Raw genomic sequence first — 21,672 nt, 5'->3', positions numbered from 1 at the left:
GAAAGGGGAAAAGAATATCCATACTATGCCATTCCCCATTGCATGGGCTACATGTGCACCTGCCTGTGTGTACACAGACACACAGACACACACACACACACACACTCAGGAACACTTTATTCATGATAGTAGTATTGTTCAATTTATTTACAGAAAGTCTCCTGAGTTTGTCCTGAAAAGATGCCTCTCAATAGCACCTGTTGAGGAAGGGAGTTTAATGGAGGAGAGCACTTGTGGTATATCCACTCTATAGTAGTCTTTCATTTAATCAAAGTGTGTATTCCACCACTACAAATTCAAAGTCTGTGTGTCTAATTTGGCTTGTGTTTCAGATGCAATTAGCAAAGTTCACTTGCTTTTCTCAGTTAAAAGGCCACATCCTCTGAGATTCATGACTTCAGATGTCACCTAAACTCACCTCACTATACTGGTAGAGTTTTATAATTCCTAGTCCTCAGTAGGTCATCAAATCCTGAGCACCTATGCCATCATCTTTTTCATCACACTTTTACCATCTGTGTCAACATCTGTAAACAAGGCAGTTAGTTTTGCCCAATTTGGACATGATAGAAATGGGAATATTCCCTACAGAATTTGTTAGGACTTGATTTTTCGACTTAACATTGACTTTGAGAGATCACACTTGTCATTTTATCTGTTTTTCATTTATTTTACTTGTGGTATTCCACAGTAAGCAATTTATTTACACTTTTTAATGTTCAGAACACAGAATTATTTCTAGTTTGGTGTTATTAAGAGAAATTGTGCTATGGATATTTCCTAGTTAAAATGTGCATGCATTTCTTTACAGCATCGAATAGAAAAAGATTTGCTGAGCCATAGAATATGGGTAGCTTCTAAATCACTTAATAATATCATACTGATTTATGTTACACAAATTTACACTTTAATAGCAGAGTATGAGAATTTTCATATCTCCAAATACTTTTCACTACTCGATACTGTCAGAATTATAATTTTTGCCAACATGATACATGGAGAACTGCTGCTTCATAATGTGGAAATATCTGATTATTAATGAAGCTGATCACTTTTTTATATATATTGGTTTGAATTTCCTGTTATAAAAAGACTGTTCAAATGCGACCCTTTTTCCTATTGATTTAACTCTTTTCCCTTGATTTGTATGACTTCTACAGTTGTGATAACTTTCAATGATCCAGGATTAAATTTGAAGTTGACTTGATATTTTATCGTAGTACACTTACATTAAAAGACTTTTTTGAGATTCGATTATGTCAAATTATTCATTATAGAAGGATGTTGAAACTATCAAGTACTTTTTCTATTTCCATTAATATATTCACTTTTTATTTATTAATTTATTTTCTCTATGATCTGTTAATACATTGGATGATGTTAATTGGTTTCCAATATAGAGCTTATATTTCAGGCATAAACTCATTATGTTCTTTATATATTGCTAAAGGGAAATTTGCTAATATTTTTGTATGGTTAATTATATCTATAACAATAAATTAAATTTTATGTATTTTTGCAAATGTTTAGGTTTCTGACAGGTTATGATAGCTGTATAAGTTGATTTTTGTAATGCTTCCTCTTATTGTATTTTTTGAAAAACTTGATTACTGAAATTTGTTATTTTTTAAAAACTGATAGGACTTATTAATGAAGCCAATTGAGACCTGAGTTTCTGTTGAGGAAACATACTTCACTACTTTCTCAGTGCTTTTGGTAATAATGTGACTACTTTGTTTTTATATTTCTCTTTTGAGTTTATATTGTATAACTATATGAATATAAAATTTCACATTATTGGCATAAAGCTATTGATAATATCTTCATAACATTATCCTTTTTATAACTACAGTATCTTTTTCATTGCTAATATTGTTTATGATTTCTCTTTTTTCATCTGACTGAAGATGTACAAATTTGTTAATCTTTACCATGAACAAAGTTTTTATTTCATTTATCCTATCTGTCATGTATTTGCTCACATTTGAACTTATTTCTAATATTATCTTAATTATTTTTTTCCTTCCACGTGTCTTCATTATTCATTTTTGTAACTTCTTGAAATGGATGCTTAGATCATTTATCTCCAGTCTTGTTCTTATTTAACATATTTAAGATTATAAATATTCCACTAATAATGGATTTACTTAAATTTCATGTTTTAGTATGTATAATTTCCATAATGATTTAAATGATCTGCAGTTTCCAGTTTATTTGTGTTGTACCCACTTATAGAAATGATGTTGGCCAGGATAACTCTCATGCGTTACTGAGAGAGTGAGTCCCAGACTTCGATCACCAGTTCTGCAATACCATTGTCCTAGGTGCATGTAGGGACCACTCTGAACCTTATATTAAGAAGATCCTTCAGATTGGTGAGCAGTGCTAGACCCTCAAGTCAGCTGTCAGAGTGTCAGAAGGGTCAGGTAGAGGTCTAGGAGATTGGGAGAAATCTATGTCCTGAGAACATCTCTATTCCAGATCTCAGCAATCAACTTTTGGGAGATTAAAAGATATCTCCGTACTGAAGGGAAGGCTAAACAGGGATGCCTGACAACAGAAAAACCTCTCCACAGATTTGAGAGATTGAAAGATATTTCTGTTCTGGTCTGTGAGATATCAAGACATCTCATCCTAGCTGAAGGGGACTTTGGAGATTTACATAAGGTAAAATAAATCAAATCTTGGAACTTCAGAGGAAAGCATGTTGAGTTTTTTTCTTCATAGTCTAGGACCACTCCACCTTCAGTTGTGTAAGTTTACAATTTCAATGCACTGAAATCATCTGACAATGGACCAAAGTTATACTTGAGTAAAAGTTGGAGGGGAGAGGGAGTTAATCAGAAAGAACCTGGTAGGCATCTCTTTCATCATTGGTCATTATTATACCATCACCTAAGTCTATATGCGTTCCTCTTCATGACAGCACCACTAGTTATGGAACCAATTGTAAACTAAGATATGGAGTTTTTCCCCTCTGACAGGTTCTAAATGAAGAAGGGAATCTTATTTATGTACATGTTCCTTTCACTGCCTTTGACTTATACAACTGGAAGGCAAGTATCCAAGGTCTGAGGGCTGGCCCAGAAGGACTTACCACTCTTGTGCAGACTATCTTCACAAAGCACAATCCCACACAGACACATGTTTAAACACTCCATCTACACTCCTGATTAGAGAAGAAAAACTGATGGGGCTGGCAGAGACCAGAAAGGAAGTTGATAAACAGTGAGCTCATGAGCCTGACAGCCACATTTGGCTGCCTGCTGAGTAGTGGGTTCAAGGACTTCCTTCCTGGTTGGGATACCAAAACAGCTGCAGGGCAAGCTGATTAGAGCATTATAGTGTTACACTCCTCAAAGAGATGCAAGAGGTTAGGAAACCCACAGTTAAAAGGAACAAACACAAATAAACTCAGCAGAGACCAGGTGGAAATCTTTTTACCTTCATGCAGAGGTTGAGAGAATGTCTCCAAACATAGAGATTTTGAAATTCTGAGAGAGACAGTAACCAAATAGTCCTGGATAGTTACTTCATATCTCAGACTTCTCCTGATATTGAAGAAAAAAAAACTCCAAAAATTGGTTTGGGTACACAAACTATGCTTCTCAACTGGAGAGATTGCCTTTAAGGTTTTCAACAACAGAGATGTGGCCCAAGAGGAATAAGAACATAAGGAAGCAGATTTTACCATTTTACCATACACCCTCCAGTCTACTCTAGGTAATCCAACAGGAAGAAAGAAACCACTATGGATAAGGAGGAACCTACTGATCACCAGCAAAGTTAAGATTAAACAAGTGTGCATTTTGCATGAAGAAGGGACTTTGGATGAGAGACTGTTCAAACTGTTCCCAGAAAGGGAGAGTAGGGACCAAGCCTATTTCTCATTAGTTTCTCCCAGCAAAAGATGAAGAGAGACTCAAGGAGTTCCCATCTGACTCATTGCAATACAAACCAGATTTCTTCCAAGGAATCCTTGGTTACCTTTGATATAGCTAGAAAGGAAGTAGAGTTTCAACTTGATATTTATGCATATACTCTGTATTGATTACTAAAAAGGGTACTCTACCCAGGAGAGAATGCAATAAAACAGGAGTATCTAGGAAGGAGAGAAAACAAATGGTTTCTCAAGCCTCTGGTCAGAAAAGCAGGTTCAAAGACTTAAAAGCACTCATTTCAGTATGTCCCTGAGTTCCCCATTCCCCTTTTTAAAAGTGACCTGTTAATCAAACTAGAGGCACTCTTTAATTTTCCACAGACATAAAGGGATTGCATAGATTGACAGGAAGCTGGCAGGGAAAGTAAGAATGGATTTTGAAGAGGAAGCAAAGGGAGACTGGAAAACTATAGTGGAAGAAAATGTAGGGGAACTGGGCTGGCATAGGAAGGCGGTATGTGGAACTCAAGCCGGGGTAGGGAAGTTGATGAGAAGATACCAGGAACCACTTAGTACTGAGCAAACATCCTATGTCTGTGGGTGGCGACAGCAAAAGTAAGGGGACCAGTACAGAAAAGGAAAGAATAGGATGGAAAGTGATGCCTATGTGAGGAGAGAGTCTTCAATTGTGTTTCCACATTTTGTGATGGTATTGTAGACATGATGTAGAAGGAAACTGGAGGCCTAGATGGTCTCAACAGGAGGCAGGGACAAGTGCAACGGGAGGGCTGCATTTTGTCTTCTAGGTTCTTGGGGAGCAAATGGAAGTAATGGAGGTAAGTAAAGTATGGACTGACTGCAGCACTGTGTGGGAACCTGCTAGATGGAAGGGGAGGAGAGAAGAGGAGAAATGTAGTGGGAAATGTGAGGGGCAAGGCAACCTAGGGGTAGGTGGAAGCCAAGATGAAAGGAGCATCAAGACCTGTTACAATGAAAAGTTGCTAAACAGAAGGCAAAACTGAGATGAAATGAGTTCGTGCAGTGAAGACAGATCCAAGCAGGGAGATGATTCCTATGGGGAATTAAAGAGGGAGTCTAATAAAATGGCTGGCACCAGGCAGTTGGAGAGATATGGGCCATAGAGAAGATGCAGGGTAACATTCTCTGGCTATTGAGGCAAAGAAGGAATGGATCACAAGGGAACAGCCTCAGGGAAAATGTGAGTACGGGAGGGAGATGCAGCAGACACCTCAACTAAACTTGGGGCCTTATCTGGAAAGATGTTCTAGCTGCTTTTTGGTTCTTTCCTTGACTCTATAAATTTATTCCATCCTGTGAGGAGATAAATTGTAGAGGAATCAAAAGGCACAGTCTTCTGAATGTCTCCTGTCTTAGAAGGGTAGATGACAGACAAGCAAGGAAAGAAAGGCCTGGTTGCTGTAAAAGATGATCGAGTGACCATGAAACATGACCATAGTTCAACTCATGATGGAATATTCTGTAAAACTGGCTTTTGGGAATAATAAGGACCCAAGGTTTAAGGGAGATCTTAGCTAAACTAATAGAACAGGGAGTATATTGCCAACAAAATAACATTCAAAAAAGGCCATGTGAATCCCCATTGGCAAGGATGGTACAAGTCAGAAGCATGCTGACTTGAGAGGACTTGAAATTGGTTTTAAAATAATGCTAACTGCTCCAGGAGGATTTAGGTATTTCTTAACTGTTTTGGTGTGTGTGTGTGTGTGTGTGTGTGTGTGTGTGTGTGTAGACGTTTACTGGGTGGAAAGATGTCTTCCCCTGACTAATAGAAAAACCAGATAGCAATAATGGACCTGCTTTTGTTTCAGAGATATTGGCTGGGATTTCCCAAATGCTTAGAATACAACAGGGATTATATAAGATGGCATGGAGACCTCAGCCATTTGGTTAAAACTCTAACCTGCATGAGAGCCAATCTTTTCAGATGTTGTGTTTTATGGAAAATCCTTTCCAGGAGGATCCAGCTCTAGAATACACCCTGCGGTGGAGGTTGATTGGCAATAAAACACATAATCAACCTAGTAAAGTAATATCTTCCCTAAATAGGTATCTTACAAAGATAACACTCCAAATCTTATGAACCAGGAGATTGGATATGTTTAAAAACCTGGACGTCAGAGACCCCCAGGACAAGCTTAAGTCAATTTGGACAGAGTGTTACTTAATTTTACTAATTACTTACTCTTTTCTTAAATGGTCATGTATAACTCCTTGGATTCTTTACACCAGAGTAGAGAGGGCCCAGGAAATAAGACTCATATTAGCCTGGAAATGCCTGTTTCTGTGAACCAGGAATCACTCTGAAACTAAAGATCAAACAGACAAGCAGAGCCAAGCAATGATTGATTTTTTTAGCCATACTTTTCTGTTTGATCTATTCACCTGTATGATTTTGATCTTCTACAGCTGTTTAAGCTCTTGTTTTACCAAAAGTTTGGGATCACATTAAATGCAATTTTATCATATCCAATGAGACTTACATACTACCATAAGTAGGGTATACTGTTTTAGTTGGTCTTACTTTTGTAGTTGGTCTGTTACTCTGCCTGTTTCAGAAGATAATCTCCTAAGATAAGTAGCAAAGTCTATATGTGATTTTGCATAGATTACTAAACACATAATTGTCTGTTATTACCTGCATTTTTCCATTCCCCTAGGAGCTAATCAGTATGATTTCTGTTTACATTATTCTTCTCCACCCCTGTGTTCAGATATAAAGATAGCCCTACAATCAGATCTCTCAAACCCTGGCTAAAGCAGAAAATTTCAATGACTGTTGGATATGTCGTTCAAAGCCCCTCTCAGTTTATAACCACTGACCTCTTGGTTTTACCTGAAACTAACTTCTATGCTTTCTAACTTTACTGTGAAATATGACAAAGTAACATATTGAATAGGGGAAACCACCTAAGCCCCCCTATCATATTCTATCCCTTGTTTTCTCTTAACTTCTTCATAGAGGAGCTTGAGTTTTACCATAATTTCTAAGGTTATGTTTTATTCTGATCTCATCAATACTGTAATAATCAACAGATTATTTAGACTGTCATTTCCCAATGAGAGTTCCGCTAGATTCTTTATAAGGCAATGCCAATATTATGAGGCTCTGCTTCCTAGCGAGACCCTATCTCAAAATAAAATATTAAAAAAAAACAACAACTGAGGATGGGGCTTGATGACTGAGTTAAATCCCTATTACAAAAAAAACCAAAAAGCAAAAAACAGAAACAAAATCATTTTATCATCAGGCATACAGTTTGCTGATTTGGCACACAGAACACATTAATTTTTAAAGCAACTTTTCTCCAGTTTGAGAATCAATGTTTTATGTTTTACTTGGGTCAATTAAATCATGTCTTTTAACTGGATTTATGGAGTTTCTGATATGCTTACTGATTTTTTTTTTTTTTTTTTTGCCTGTATGTGCTATCTAAACTGACACAGTTGCAGAGTTCTCACTGTGACTTTGGATTTATCAGTTTTTTCTTTTATTTGTTTTAATTTAGCTTCATAAATTATAAGACTATTTTATTAGGTTCATTAATTAAACATGCTTTTTGCCCAATCTCCATTTTCCTTGTCTGTCATTTTCCTCTGACTGTTGATGTGGCAGATGTAGCCTGGCAGTACCTTGTTTGGCTACATATCAGATCTCTTAACTTTTTGCTGCAACCCTTCTTTTGCCAACAAATGACTCACCTTTTGCAGCCCACTGAGCCATTCTGGTGCACAGGCAAACATTAAAGTACAAAGGAGTTTATATCTCCAGAGTAATCTGTTGAAAAAAGATCACAGATGCAATTTTAACACATCAAAGTCCTCATAATTAGTAACAAATTACTAATTATCATTTCCTTTGTGGACAACACAATGATCTTAATATAGTGTAATTTCATTTATTCCATCACACCATATATATAATGCTTATGTTTTTAAATTATATGTGTGTGTATGTGTATGTGTGTATATACATATATATATATATATATATATATAGTAAATCTCCAAATGTACACCTTTAGATATAAAGCAGTTCTACTAAGAATCCAAAACTTTATTTTGTGAAATTTGACAAGCTGATCTGAATTTTATTTGCAAGTATAAAGTCTAGGAATAGGAAAGCAACTCTTGGAAACACACACTTTGAGAAGAGTCAAATTTCAGCAATTAAAATATTATATTATGGGTGCAAACGTTGATAAATATCCAGCCAACTGATGGAAGAGGATGGAGAACCCTACATAAGATCTATACATATAAGGAAACAGAGGTCACACAACAGGTCACTAAGGGTGAGAGTGAAGGAACAATATTTTCAATAATAAAAATAGATTATTAGGAAACCATTTTTAAAAGATGAAAGAAATTCTCATACCATACACATCTATTCTCATACCATACACATAAAAACTTTTGCATATATATTTTAAAATGAAATGTGAAAAGGAACCCATATATATATATTTATAAATATATAATATAAAAGTATGAAGGTCATATTAGCTGAGAAAATTGTCACCTTAAACCATTGATTACAGCTTCTTTTTCTGAAAAATAAGACTGTAGATCAAGAACTGCTCTGATTCTTGTTTAAAAATGTGATTCTGAAGTAAAGGTTGGAGAAGAGTTGCTTCATTAATAGAAATCAGTAATTTAGCATATGGAGTGGGAATAATAAAATGTACTTATTTCCTGCTGCACAACAAAGGTCAAAAGTTTCTGTGATATTTATGGTATAGAATCATAAAGTCCAATTCATAAAATGTACAATCTCTCTATAATCTGAAAAGCAATAAACTTTAACTATTTTTATTTGCACCCTTAGGGATATAGAAGTAGTAATAAGTGCATATCCACTGAGAAGCATGTTAACTTCATCAGAGCTGTAGGATATTCTCCAGAGAAAAATAAATCTCATACAGAAACAAAACAAAGGATTCATGAGTAATACTCAGAAATGTGGAAATTTATAAGATAAATTTAGTAGCAGTAACTGCTAAAGAGCTATTCTTTTACACATAGAGTGCAGTGCTATATGTTTCTTATTTGAGAACCAACCTAGACAATATATTCCCTGTATCAATCAACAATGCTTGTTTTGAGTTGATAGAAATTGTTTCAAATGATCTGTGCTAATTGTGAAGTAACATTTTTAAAAAGTTGAAAGATTTTTGCTATGAGAAATTATGAATCCTAATTAATAAAGATCATTCATAAAAAGAAAACAAGAAGTTCTAGAATTTCAAAATTCTAAAGTTGCTTTATAAATGACAGGAATAGAGTTAGATAGACCTACCTGCAGAAATTTAGTTTCATCTTTTATAAGTCCACGATTCAAACATATTTCTTAATTTTTAGGAATATATATATTATATATATGAGTTTAAGTGTTAACTAACATAATATATGTAAATAAATTATAACAGTAGCTGTTATAAGGTAAAGGCCCCTAATAAGAACTCTTCAGAGTTTCTACAGTTTGGCTATGCCCAAAATCGATTACCATGAGACAGTTCAATTTCCAGGTCTAAGAGCAGAATACCATAAAGGGTGAAGATTTTGAGGAAAAAGCATTGAAAGCAAAGAATCTTACTTTTTTCTCAAATTGGATTGAAATACCCAGTTTGTCATCATGAAGTGTGATATTAGCTAGAGGTCTTAAGAGAAACCCATATCAGATTGAAGTCTATCCCTCTATTGCTGTTTTGTTGAGAAATTTTATCATGAATTTTAGGGTTTTCTTTTCCAATGGCTTTTCCCACATCTCTTGATATATTCATATGATTTTGTTCTTTTATTTTCAGGATGTATTGCATTAAGTGATTTCAAGGTGTTATTTTGAATTCCAAGGATAAATCCCACTTCATTATGGTATATTATTATTATTATTATTATTATTATTATTATTTTGCATGCTGTTAAATTCAGTTTATCAATATTTTGATAAGAAACTACCTTTAGGGGCTGGGGATATAGCTCAGTTGGTAGAGTGCTTGCCTCACATGCACAAGATCCTGGGTTCAATCCCCAGCACCAAAAAAAAAAAAAAAAAGAAACTACCTTTAGAAGGGATATTGGCCTGGCCTGTAGGGTATTTTTTTAATCGCTTTATTTTTATTTCATTTCTTCTGGTGACATTAGCTATGGTATCAGTATAATACAGACTTTATAACATGAGTAGAGGAATGATGTTCTTCCCTCTTTTATTTTTTCAATATTTAAAGATCAATATTATTTCTTCCTTAAACGTGTGATATTATTAATTACTGTATAATTAATCCACTTGTGCTTGAATATTTCTTGTGGGAAATTGTTAATTCAATTTTTTAATGATTTAGACCTGTTGAGATGTTCTTTTACTTCTCAAGTTGTTTTTTGGTAAATTGTATTTTTCAGAGAATTGGTCCATTTCACTCACTGTCAAATTTATTTACATATTCACAGATTATCCTTTTAATGACTACCAAGGTCTGTATACATGGCTCCTTTCTCCATTCTGGATTTATGTATTTCTCTTTTTCTTGATCAGTGAAACCAAAATCCTATCAATGGTTTTATTCTTTGGAACAAGCTTTGTGTTCGCAATATTCCATGTTATTTTTTAAAAATTTTTATGATTATATCACTTTTTTTGTTTCCCATCAGGTAATTTTTCTAGTTTCAATATTTTCCCCTCAAAATTAAATGAAAAAAAAAAAAAGTTTAAAACTGGATCACTTGGCCCTTTCTCTTCTTGTCTCCTCCAGTTCAAAATGCTTGCATCTCTTGATGGCCAGCATCCTCTTGGATCTGCAGTTTGGCTCAATGCATTCAAGTCTTAGCCCAACCTTCTTCGTGGTTTTAGCCTTCTTGCAGAAAATTGTCTTCATCTGCCCACCATAGCCACACTGCTTCTGATCATGGCGCCTCTTTCCTTGGACGTAAAGGGAATCCTTGCCCTTTTTATGTTGGGTCACTTTGTGAGGTTGGTGCTTGCCACAATTTTTATAGAAAGTCTTTCAGGTTTTAGATACATTGACCATCATTGCAGAGGTGTCTTTGCAATGAAAACCAGAGATGTGTCGGCTATAGCCCTTGACTCACCACACTGGCACCTTAACCCATATTATTTTAAATGCTGTATATCTGGGTCATTATGCTTCAAGTCATGGGACAAATTTGACTTGATTCTTTTTTAAAAAACATATTGGAATAAAACCATGTCCCTTCACTTACATGTTGTCTATGGAGATTTTCACATTAAAACCATAGAATTGAGTGATGGTGAAAGAGTCCATTTTTTCTACACAGCTCAACATATTTGATATTGGGCCTTTAGAGAAAAAGTAGGCTGAACTCTGTTCTACATCAGTGATGCTCACTCTGATCTTTGCTATTTCCCATGTGCTTTAGGTTTAATTTTCTCTCATTGTTTTTTACTGCATTAAGATTGAAGCATAGAAATTTGATTGGAGAGTTTGTTTGAGTTCTCTAATCCAGTCATTTAAGTTTATCAATTACTCTCCAAACTTTGTTTTAGCTAATCTTGACACAATTTGATACACAGTGCTTTCATTTTAATTTTGAGTATATTTTTAAGTTTTACTTGTGATTTCAAGTATGAATCATGTGTTATTTAGCAATATCTTGTTTAATTTCCACATAATTAGGAATTCTCCAGATTTTTTTTTCTGATACTGATTTCTAATTTAACCAATGTTGGAGTTGAAGAACACACTCTTATTATTAATTTCTTTTAAATTTATCAATACTTGTTTTATCTCAAAACATATTGTCTATCTGGGTAAATGTTTCAGACACACTTCAAACTATGTGTAAGTTAGGCCAGGCTTGTTAATGTTCAAGTCTTCTATATCTTACCTATTTTGTGTAAAGCAACTATTTTGTATACTTTTACTATTTTGGGTACTTTATTTATTCCTTAAAAATATTGAAAGTACCAGTTCCCTTTGATTTATATATTTTTCCCTCAAATTCTGTATTTTACAGCTCTATTTTTCAGTGTGTATGCACATTCATAATTGCTGTATCTTCCTATTGTGCTGTTTTGTAGTTTCGAATTGTCCCTAATTGCTTTCATCATCTTAAAGTGGTTTTGGTTAATATTAATGTAACACTTCACCTATATAATGCTAATTGCTTATATTTTATATTTGTTTATCCATTATAAAATTTGAGGTATTTTAAAATTAAAGTGCACTGCTTTTAGCAAGTAAATAAATTTCACTTTATATATATTAGAAATCTCTACTTTTTTTTTTTTTTACTTGTTTGCTTCTTTTTTCTTATTGTAAACAAATGGGATACATGTACAATCTCTACTTTTGATAGATTCTTTACCCATTCACATTTAATGTAACTATCCATATGATTGGATAAAAGTCTACCTTTTGCTTTTTACTTTTATGTGTTTCCCATTTTTGTTCATTTGTTCTGTTCCTCTTTCATTGTGTTCTTATGTGTTAGATAAATACTTTAGCCCACTATTTTATTCTCTTTATTAACCTCTTAGCTTCTTTCTTCACATTACTCTTTAGTGATCATCTAGGAAATACATTATACATCTTTAACTCATGGTAATCTATTTTAAGTTAATACTTTTTTGTCTGTGGTAAACTATAGAAACTTTGCACAAAACAATGCCCTCCTACTCTACTTTTTAATAGAGTTGTCATATATAGTGCATCTGAACATGTTAAAAGCCTAACAATATGGTGCAGCAAATTTAAGAGAAAAAAGCATATATAGCACATAAACAAAGGATATATAGTACATTCACAATGTCCTGTAGGAATGAATTTTATCATTTTTAATATTTACCATTTCTAATGTCAATTTTTCCCTCTGTGGAATTATATTGCTGTTTCTGTATCATTTTTCTTCAACCTAATGGGTTTCCATTAGCAATTTTTGTAGTCCATGAATTCTGTGGTTTAATTTAAAATTGTCTTAATTTGTTTTCTTCTTTAAAGGATAGTTTACTGGACATATAAACCATCATGGACAGTTTGAATTTCCTTTATGGTTTTCACATCTGGTAATTTGATTCAAAATCTGTGAATTTTAAATAATTTGTTTTAATGACACCAAATTCTGTTTTGTTCTTCTGAAGATTATTCTTGTTATTGTTGCTTTAGTAGGCAGTTAACTGGAATGCAATCAAAACTCTTCAATTTCTTTCCCTTGTAGTGTCAAACTTCTAATCTCTCTGTAGACATTCTTATGCATTTTGTTTTGAAACTCATGTATATGTATATGTGTCTGTGTGGGTATATACACTTTGGCCTATGCCAGGGAGTTTCTCATAAACCCATGTATTTTAGTATTCAGTCGATGATTTGGAAGGATTATACTCAGATACCTTAAGCCTAGAAGACCATAGTCTGCTGCTCTGTGTGAGAACACATTATAAGTCACAGCAAAACTGCAAGTCTCCCTAGGTTTTCCATTTTTGCTCAACGCCCTAACATAGTTTAACAGTCTGTGAGGATGTGTGGAGGGTACATTAACTCTGCTTTTCTGTGGTTCTTTCACTTCTGAAAAATGTCCTCAGGGACAAAGGCAATAAACATTGCTCTTATCCAATGCTCTACTAGTTTTTCATGAATAAACACTTTTCAATCTGTCTCCTACTTTTGAATATTTTCTTCAGAAGATTATTTCTCATAATTTGGATTTAGTTAATCACTTTTTTTCTGTGGCTAATAATGTTCCCATGCAACCTCTAATGTAAAGACAATTCCATGTGTTAATTTTTAAATTTATATTATTGCATACATCAAATATAAAATTTAAATACCTGAATTTTAACTCTCTAAAGAAATTCTGAATATTGTCAACATTTCCTGGTAGATTTTAAAAGCATTTTTACTCCTACAGTGAACTTTAATAACTGAATTATATATGGATCTATGTCTACCTTCTTTGTTTTTTAAAACCTTAGTCCTTTTTTCTCTTTTCCTCCAACATGCCTTGTTAACTTTTTACTAAATGCCAGATATTTGTTTTAAAAAAAATGGTAAGAGAATTTCATTCTTCTTGTGGATCAAGCAATTTTTATAAAGCACTGCCTACTTTACTCCTAGGAGGAGGACTTCTAAAATTTCTACCCCTGATCAATTTACTATGACCTTTCTTCCTTATAAACTCTGAACACCTATTTGGGGATCTCAGAATTGAGACAGCGTCAGAAAGTCACTGATTTTTCAAAGTTATTCATATAGCTTAATTGCTGATTTTTTTTTTTCTATAAATGCTTTGCACTTACCTGTAGGACTTGTGAAATTGATGAACCCATTTCTTACATGTCTGTACTCCAACTTTTCAGTATTGAGAAACTGCTGAAGACTCTGGTTTTCAATATCATTGCTTAGTCTCTTGCCCTTCATAGTTTAAAAATTTATCAAATACCTCCAACTGAAACTGCTGGAGTATTAAAACTTGCCTCTTTGATCCTTCCATCTCTGGGTCTTAAGTCCTGACTGCTTTGGCAGTCCCAAAATCAAATTTTTCAGTCGCCAGTGAGAAGGGACTTATGTATAATCTGCTGGCTTCTTAGCATTCTAGACAAAGTCATCTGCTTGATTTGTAGCATCTAGTAACACATCAAAAATTGACAAATTTTTCTAAGGAAAGAAGCTTAAAGAATGTCATCTCTCTTAGCTGTAGTTGTCTTCCTTTAGGAATCTTGACTCCTCCCATTCTGGTCCCTCAGTAAGTCTCCGAGGCTTTCAGATTCTCCTTTGTATTTTATTTGTCTCTTTTTGCTTTTGTTCTGTGCGTCTTTTTCAAATTCCAACTACTCCATTGTCTCAAAAAACATAGTATTAAATATGTATTAGTCAATGATAGTGCAAGATGTCTTCTGGATTAATGTCCAAAATTTATAAATAACTCCTAATATTCAATAGCAAAAAAAAAAAAATCAAAAAACAAATAACTCAATTTTTAAAAGGCTAGTGCTCCTTGGCAAAGTTTTTCTTGCATATTCTTGCATTTATAACAATTTTGGTGAATTTTGGAATCAGTCTATCAGTTTCAAAAAAAAAAAAAACTCACATGTTTCTTAGTGGATTATTTTAACCATTTGGTTAAGAATCAAACTTAATCAAACTTACAATATTGAGACTCAGACCTTCTATTCATAGACAGATGGTGAATTTAGTCATAGTGTCTTCAATGTTTATATCAGAAGTTCTCTGATTTGATCTGTCTCTACAAAAAGATATTCCAATATTACTCAGCCACGAACAGAAATGAAATTATGGCATTTGCAGGTAAATGAATGGAACTGGAGAAAATCATGCTAAGTGAAATAAGCCAATTCCAAAAAACCAAAGGCCAAATGTTCTCTCTGATATGCCCGTGCTAACGCACAATAAGGCTGGGGCAGGGTGGGTACAGGGGTTGGGGATAAAAGTACTTTAGATAAGACAAAGGAGAATGGGGGAAGGGGAGGTGGAAACAGGAAAGACAGTAGAATGAATTGGACATTACTTTCCTATTTTCACATATGAATACATGACCAGTGTAACTCCACATTATGTACAATCAGAAGAATGGGAAGTTGTTCTCATACATGAAATCTAGAAAGAAGAAATTTAAATGGGACCTAACAAAAATCAATGTGAGACCAGTAAAGTTGAGGAAGGGATGGGGGAGGAAATACAACATTGATTTTTGTGTATGTTAACCCTTTATGTGACCATCTTAACTGAACTTTTAGTATTTGTAATAGATTTTCTTGGATTTCAGAGAAAATCATATTTTAAGGAAAAAAGAACAAGGAAGAGCTGTTTTAAGTCATAAATACACATTTTCCTTTTTATTTTCAAATATTATGATTTCCACTCATTTCCCTTATCACCTTGACCAGGAAAATAATAAGTAATAGTATCAAGGGTGAGCATTAAATGGAATATGTCTAATTTTCACTATCTTGATGATTGACATAAATTTTCAGAATTAAACTGTTATTGGGATAACAAAATTCAGTTTTATCTCAAACTTTCTGGATTCCTTTCCCTATTTTATTTATTCATTTAGTATATTTAATGTATGCAACATGATTTTTATTGGTGCACTGTGGTTATACATAAAACTTGGATTTATTATGATCCTATATTTAGAAACTCCTAAAAGCTCCACTAGTAGACAAGGTCAGCAAAATAATCAACATACAAAAATTAGTAACTTTTCTATATAGCACCAATGAAGTTGCTGAGAAATAAATTAGGAAAACAGTTATTCTAATTTCATGTATTTAAATGTGTGGGTGTTCTTCCTGAAGTTCCTATCATTGTTATGAGATTTTACCATCCCCAAATTAAATTGATTTTGTTTTCTGGTATACACACTTTTTAAATCTAAAGATTAAATGCATACATATGCACCCAAAAACATACACTTATATACACACAGAGAGAGAATTATTTGGTATAAATTATGAGATAGGGTGTAACTTTCTTATTTTTTCTTATATAAAGTGACTATCATCAATAATTTCTTGAATAGATACTGAATAATTTCTCCCTTATTTTCAACAATACATGCATGGAAACACATAAAAATTATTGTATGAACTAGTATCTGAGTCCAGATATTCTCATTACATTTACTCAGGTACCACTTCCAGAATCATCATGATGACTATTTTTACCTTTTAACTGTACTGTAATATGTGATCCTATAGATGAATCTTTGTTGTCTTTTCATAATTTATGAACCAATTTATTCATGTACTCAGTATTCCAGATAAGCATTAAAGTAATTTCATTGTTCTTCAAAAAATCTTACCACTTACATTGAGATGATTATAAAATTATAGATTAATTTATGGAAAACTGACTTTTAAATAATATTGTATGATTCATTTTGGGAAACCATGTATTTATTCATTTGGGTATTTTTAATAACCCAAAGTAAACTTCTTGTTGATTTTTTTCAGATAGCAACATATTAATTTTATTTCTATGTTTTAACTCTATTTTTTCATTTTATGTTTGGATCTTTATGACTTGTTTTCAGAGATGGTATTAGACAGAAAACATTCATTATGTTTAATGCTTTGCTCAGTCTTCAACTTAAAACATTAATTTTTGATAATGACAGGACACCATTCACATAAAATCTTCAAAACATTATAGGTGACCACCACTCCCAGTTCTCACGCTATATCCAGAGGGGAGAATGTAAGCATCTATAGTGTTTATTAAATACATGAAGTGTATGACTTTCTAGATACCTTCATAGTATTTTGACTGACTCAGTAAATGGCTAAAATGACTGTTGAACAATAACCAAGAAATAAAAAGAGAGATGTTAAAAAGTAATCACTTCCTGAGAAGGACTAATTCCATTCTGTTTCTAGATTAGTGTTTTAACATTTTCAGTGTACTTTGTAATTTGGAAGACTATAGTAAAAGAAGAAACTTTACAAGTAATTTTACCATGTGAACATATGACTGACATAAAATTTGGTAAACATAGCATGAACAAAGGAAAGTATGCTGTCAGCACCCCACCTTTGTTCTCTCCATCCTCCCTTCCACCCTCTGAAAACTGCTTACTCGGAACACCTGCTCATGGTCAGCAAGCTAAGAACAGTTCCCAGGCCAGGCATATGTTCAGAGCAACCTGCAAGGACTCTAGGGTTAATGCTCCCAGAAATAGACCTTAACCAATCATGAACAGGGAGCTGGGAGATAAATATCCCAGAGAATTCACCCTTGACTGGAATAATCCTGAGGGTGTTCTACACTGTCCTCAAAGTCCTCCAACAGCTTGAAATCCAGGTGTACACAATGGAAATTTGATGATAATCCACCCTTGTATTGACTTCCTTGCTACCTCACTCTCAGTCTCCCACTGGTATTTCCTGGATCTACTCACACGCGCACACACACACACACACACACACACACAAACATTTGAACTGAAATCCTGAAATCTTAGTCATCAGTTTTGCTTCTAAGACATCCAAACCTGGGGAGCAATATTCCTAGGAATAGGTTTTAGGATACAAATATTTTGGATAAAGGTAAATTGAAAACCATTATCAAGCTGATTTCCAGTGATTGCACTAATTAGGATTCTTATTTGTACTAAGTTATTTTTTTATATAATTAATGTTTTCCTTTTAATTTTTATCCAGCATGAGAGTGAGAAATTATATATTGCTATTTTTTGGTTCTCTCATTATAGTGAGTCTTTTCTCTCCACAAAGAATGAGTATATATACATGCTAGCTGATCTAGCCTCAGTATTTCTTATTTTTAACTAGATATATTTCTGTCTTTGTATTTTCCTTTTGAAGTTATAAGGAATTCACTACTTTTAAAATTCATTGATCTGATTTTCTCACATAGCCAATATGTTGTCCACTGGGTTTTCTTGTTTTTGCTTTTAAGTGCTATGTATATTTTTCTAAAATAATGCTTTCCTGAAAATGAAAAGTATATTGTTCCCTTCCTTCCCTCCCTTTCTCTCCATCCTTCTGTCCCTTCCTTCCCTTCTTGCTTTTCTTCTTTTCTTCCTTTGTTTTACTGTGTCATATAACACGCTTACTTTGGTGGTAGAAGAGGAGCTTGCTAATTTTCTACAAGATATCCCATTGTCTTAATTACTGCATCGTCTCATGCAAAAATTGTCTAGGAGTAGTTTTCCCTTATAGAGGAAGTCTCTGCATGCACATGTCCAGATTTAAGAGAGGTTCTTTTTTATATTACATGAATCGTTTAAAACTTTAATTTGAATGGAAAGGGAATGTAAGAACATCGACATGTTCCCTAATTTCAAAGTGAGAGGTGGCTTGAAGCATAAGATGTGGTCATTAGTCCTATCACAGATGAGGCACAGATGACAGTGCATTGAAGAAACATCCCTGTGGCAAGTGTTTTCTTTCCCATGCTGGTCATTATAGTCTGTTTATAGCTGGAGCACAGTCCTCTTCTCTAAGTAGCAAAACCACTTTCATCATCTTGACAAGACTCTTTTCCCAATTTTTGGTCTCAATATAGACTTTGTTCAATGTACCTTTGTTGTAAATGCTTCAATTTTTATTTTGCAATAGGAAGTTATTTTCCAGTGGGAAATTGGAAAGCCGGGGAATGAATGCACAGATTCAGAAAGCTACCTTTCAATAAATGTCTGTACATTTTTAAAGCAAAATCTCTATAACAATAAGACAATGATGAATGCATTTAAAATACTCTGAAATAAGGTATTAGGTAGGTTTATTTTGTTATTCTACAATGTTCTCCTTTTCCAGAAAAAATGATTAGCTCTGAATTCAACTATAATCTAATTCAATTATACCTAAAACCCTAACAATTTCCTATAAAGCTTTAAAATTTATGCCTTTGACATCACCAGTACTAGCCTTTTAGAAAATCCATTTTGCCTTCCTTTTGACATTGCTTTATTCCAGACCAATTACAAATAGTGCAGCCTCAACAAGTTTTTAAAAGCTGAAACATACTATGAAGTGATGCAGAACAGAAATTAAAATTCATGTATTAATTTTCCTTTGTATTTCCATAACTGTGTGTTCTTACCTAGCATACTACTGAGACCTTAATATGAATAATTTTGAAATATTTTCCTCTATTTAATGACTCTTTGTTCTCTATTTAATGACTCTTTGTTATGCTGGGGAAATAATATTGAAAGTCAAATGTTCATTGTAGGTTATAAAATATCTATACAACTGTCAGTGTCGATTTCAATCTCTATGGTAAATTCAGTGAAACTCCTTCCCAAGACTCCTGGGGCACTATTAGAATTTAGATAATACCTAAGACAATTAAGTGTGAGAGGAAGAGTTAACATAGTGGGGGAAATGAGCAGTCACTTTCTCTGATGCTCCATGAAATACAGCATTCTCTTTGGTGCTCTTTCTTTGGATGTTGGATTTAGGAGATGCCTCTCACTTCTCTTCATTTCTTTCATGGGATTGGGGTTTAAGAAGGTATAGAGCTCCTCTTTTGGAAGGAAATATCATGTTCTCCACCTGCCCTTTCACCTTCTTTTAGAGGCTAATTGGTGATTTCTAATGTGAGGCCAAAAACAAAATCAGATTAATTTTCACTCTTGTGACATTTTGTTGGTCCTGTCAAGAGGGCCAAATGATATGGAGTCATGAGAACTGATTTTATGAAAGAAATAGGTAGATGTTTCTCCTGCCATTAATATCCATTTCTGGCAATCACCACTCCATCTTTCTAGTAAGAGCTTACCCTTCTTCCTACAGTGGAATCAGACTGTATAGTTTAAATGAATCCAACCATATTCCTTGCAAATTATTCACCTGTAGAAATGTGACTTTGACCTCATTAATCACAGTGCCCAAATGTTCTACCCAGGTCACAAGGAACAGTTAAGGAACAGGAATGTCATCAGAAGGAAACAAATGAAATTTTGCACCACATTGTATTTTTCTTGTAGATTTCCTTGTGCTGAGGTTAAAACACAATTAGGATTGAAACTTCAGGCTTTCAGGAACCACCATAAAAGCTTGCCTGAGCAATGGAAGTTTGAATTTTACATATTTTTTACCCACTAGATCCAATCAATCCTGAACTGTGATAATGCTGAATATTTTGTTTGGTTTGGGCCAAACATAACATAGGTATTCTTTAAACTTAACCTAGTTTGAATTACTTAACTCTCTTCCTTAAACTGAAGGAGTCCTAATGTTGCCGCCCCGCAGCAACAATCTCACGGGAAGGAATTGGAGGTGGACTGGGAATGAACTACTTCTATTATCTTTTTCTGGGCTGCTTTCTTGCTTGCTTATTTGTTGGCTAGTTTATAGAGGAAGAGAGGCTTTGCTTAGAGGAAGAGAGGCTTTGAGAGGAAGAGAGACTTTGCTTAGAGGAAGAGAGGCTTTGCTTAATTTTAGAGGTGGCTATACTTTCAGAGAGGCTATACTTTCAGAGGTCTACTGCTTCTTAGAGGTGGGTTGCTTCTTGGAGGTTGGGGTGCGGCGTACGTCCTGTGTCCTGCAACCTGTGACCTAGAAGTGTGTCCTTAGTCCTGCGTTCTGTGATCTCCTCCCAGGTGAAGAGAATGTATTATATACACTAAGGCAGCCAATCAGCTTAGGATTAAGTAGCACGATTGGAGCATGCACCACGGTACCAATTAAGAAAGAATGAGGAACATCCATTGACCACTAGCGCAGAGGAGACACTAACCAATCAGGCAAAAGTAGATCACAGCCATGTTAACACTAATTATGTGCCACCTCTTGGCCCAATGCCAGCCGCCATCTTAGGGCTACTTAAACATGTCTCTACATCCTAAGACATGCACTCTAACCTTGCCTTTAAGGGAAAAAAATAAAATAAAATACAGGGGATATCCAAAGTCATGTGCATTGGGATTCTGTAATTGACTACATCCAACTTTCCACAGAGCAGATAAACTTTGGGAAGTGCAGTTCCATTCATATCATTTCCCCTCTTGAGATAGTCTTCCTTTAACACTTGCCTATAGCTCCTCTCATCCCTCATCCATTCTCCCCTGCCTCTCCACTCAGCCCTTTTTCTGTGCTCATTCATTTTTAATTCAAGATCTAAGAGATTGCTGAGCATTATTTGTGTGGTTCCTTTCATTTTGTATATTTCAGTTCAGTTGTCACTTCATTAAGTTTATCTTTTATGACCCTAGCTAAAATAACTATGGTGACTATCATCAATAATAATGGAGTTCATAATTGGAATTTGCAAACAGAATAGATCTTAACTATT

The 21,672-nt window shown here is 34.2% G+C and overlaps 1 pseudogene; it reads right to left on the bottom strand.

Annotated features, from left to right (window-relative positions):
- Positions 1-10,624: 10,624 nt before the first annotated feature.
- LOC124985894 (60S ribosomal protein L36a-like) lies at positions 10,625-10,944 on the bottom strand (annotated as a pseudogene).
- Between the last annotated feature and the right edge of the window lie 10,728 nt (positions 10,945-21,672).

The sequence above is a fragment of the Sciurus carolinensis genome, chromosome 5 (assembly GCF_902686445.1).
Source record: "Sciurus carolinensis chromosome 5, mSciCar1.2, whole genome shotgun sequence".
Lineage (NCBI taxonomy): Eukaryota > Metazoa > Chordata > Mammalia > Rodentia > Sciuridae > Sciurus > Sciurus carolinensis.
Note: the sequence above shows the minus strand (reverse complement) of the source record. Positions and strands in the feature narration are given on the sequence as shown.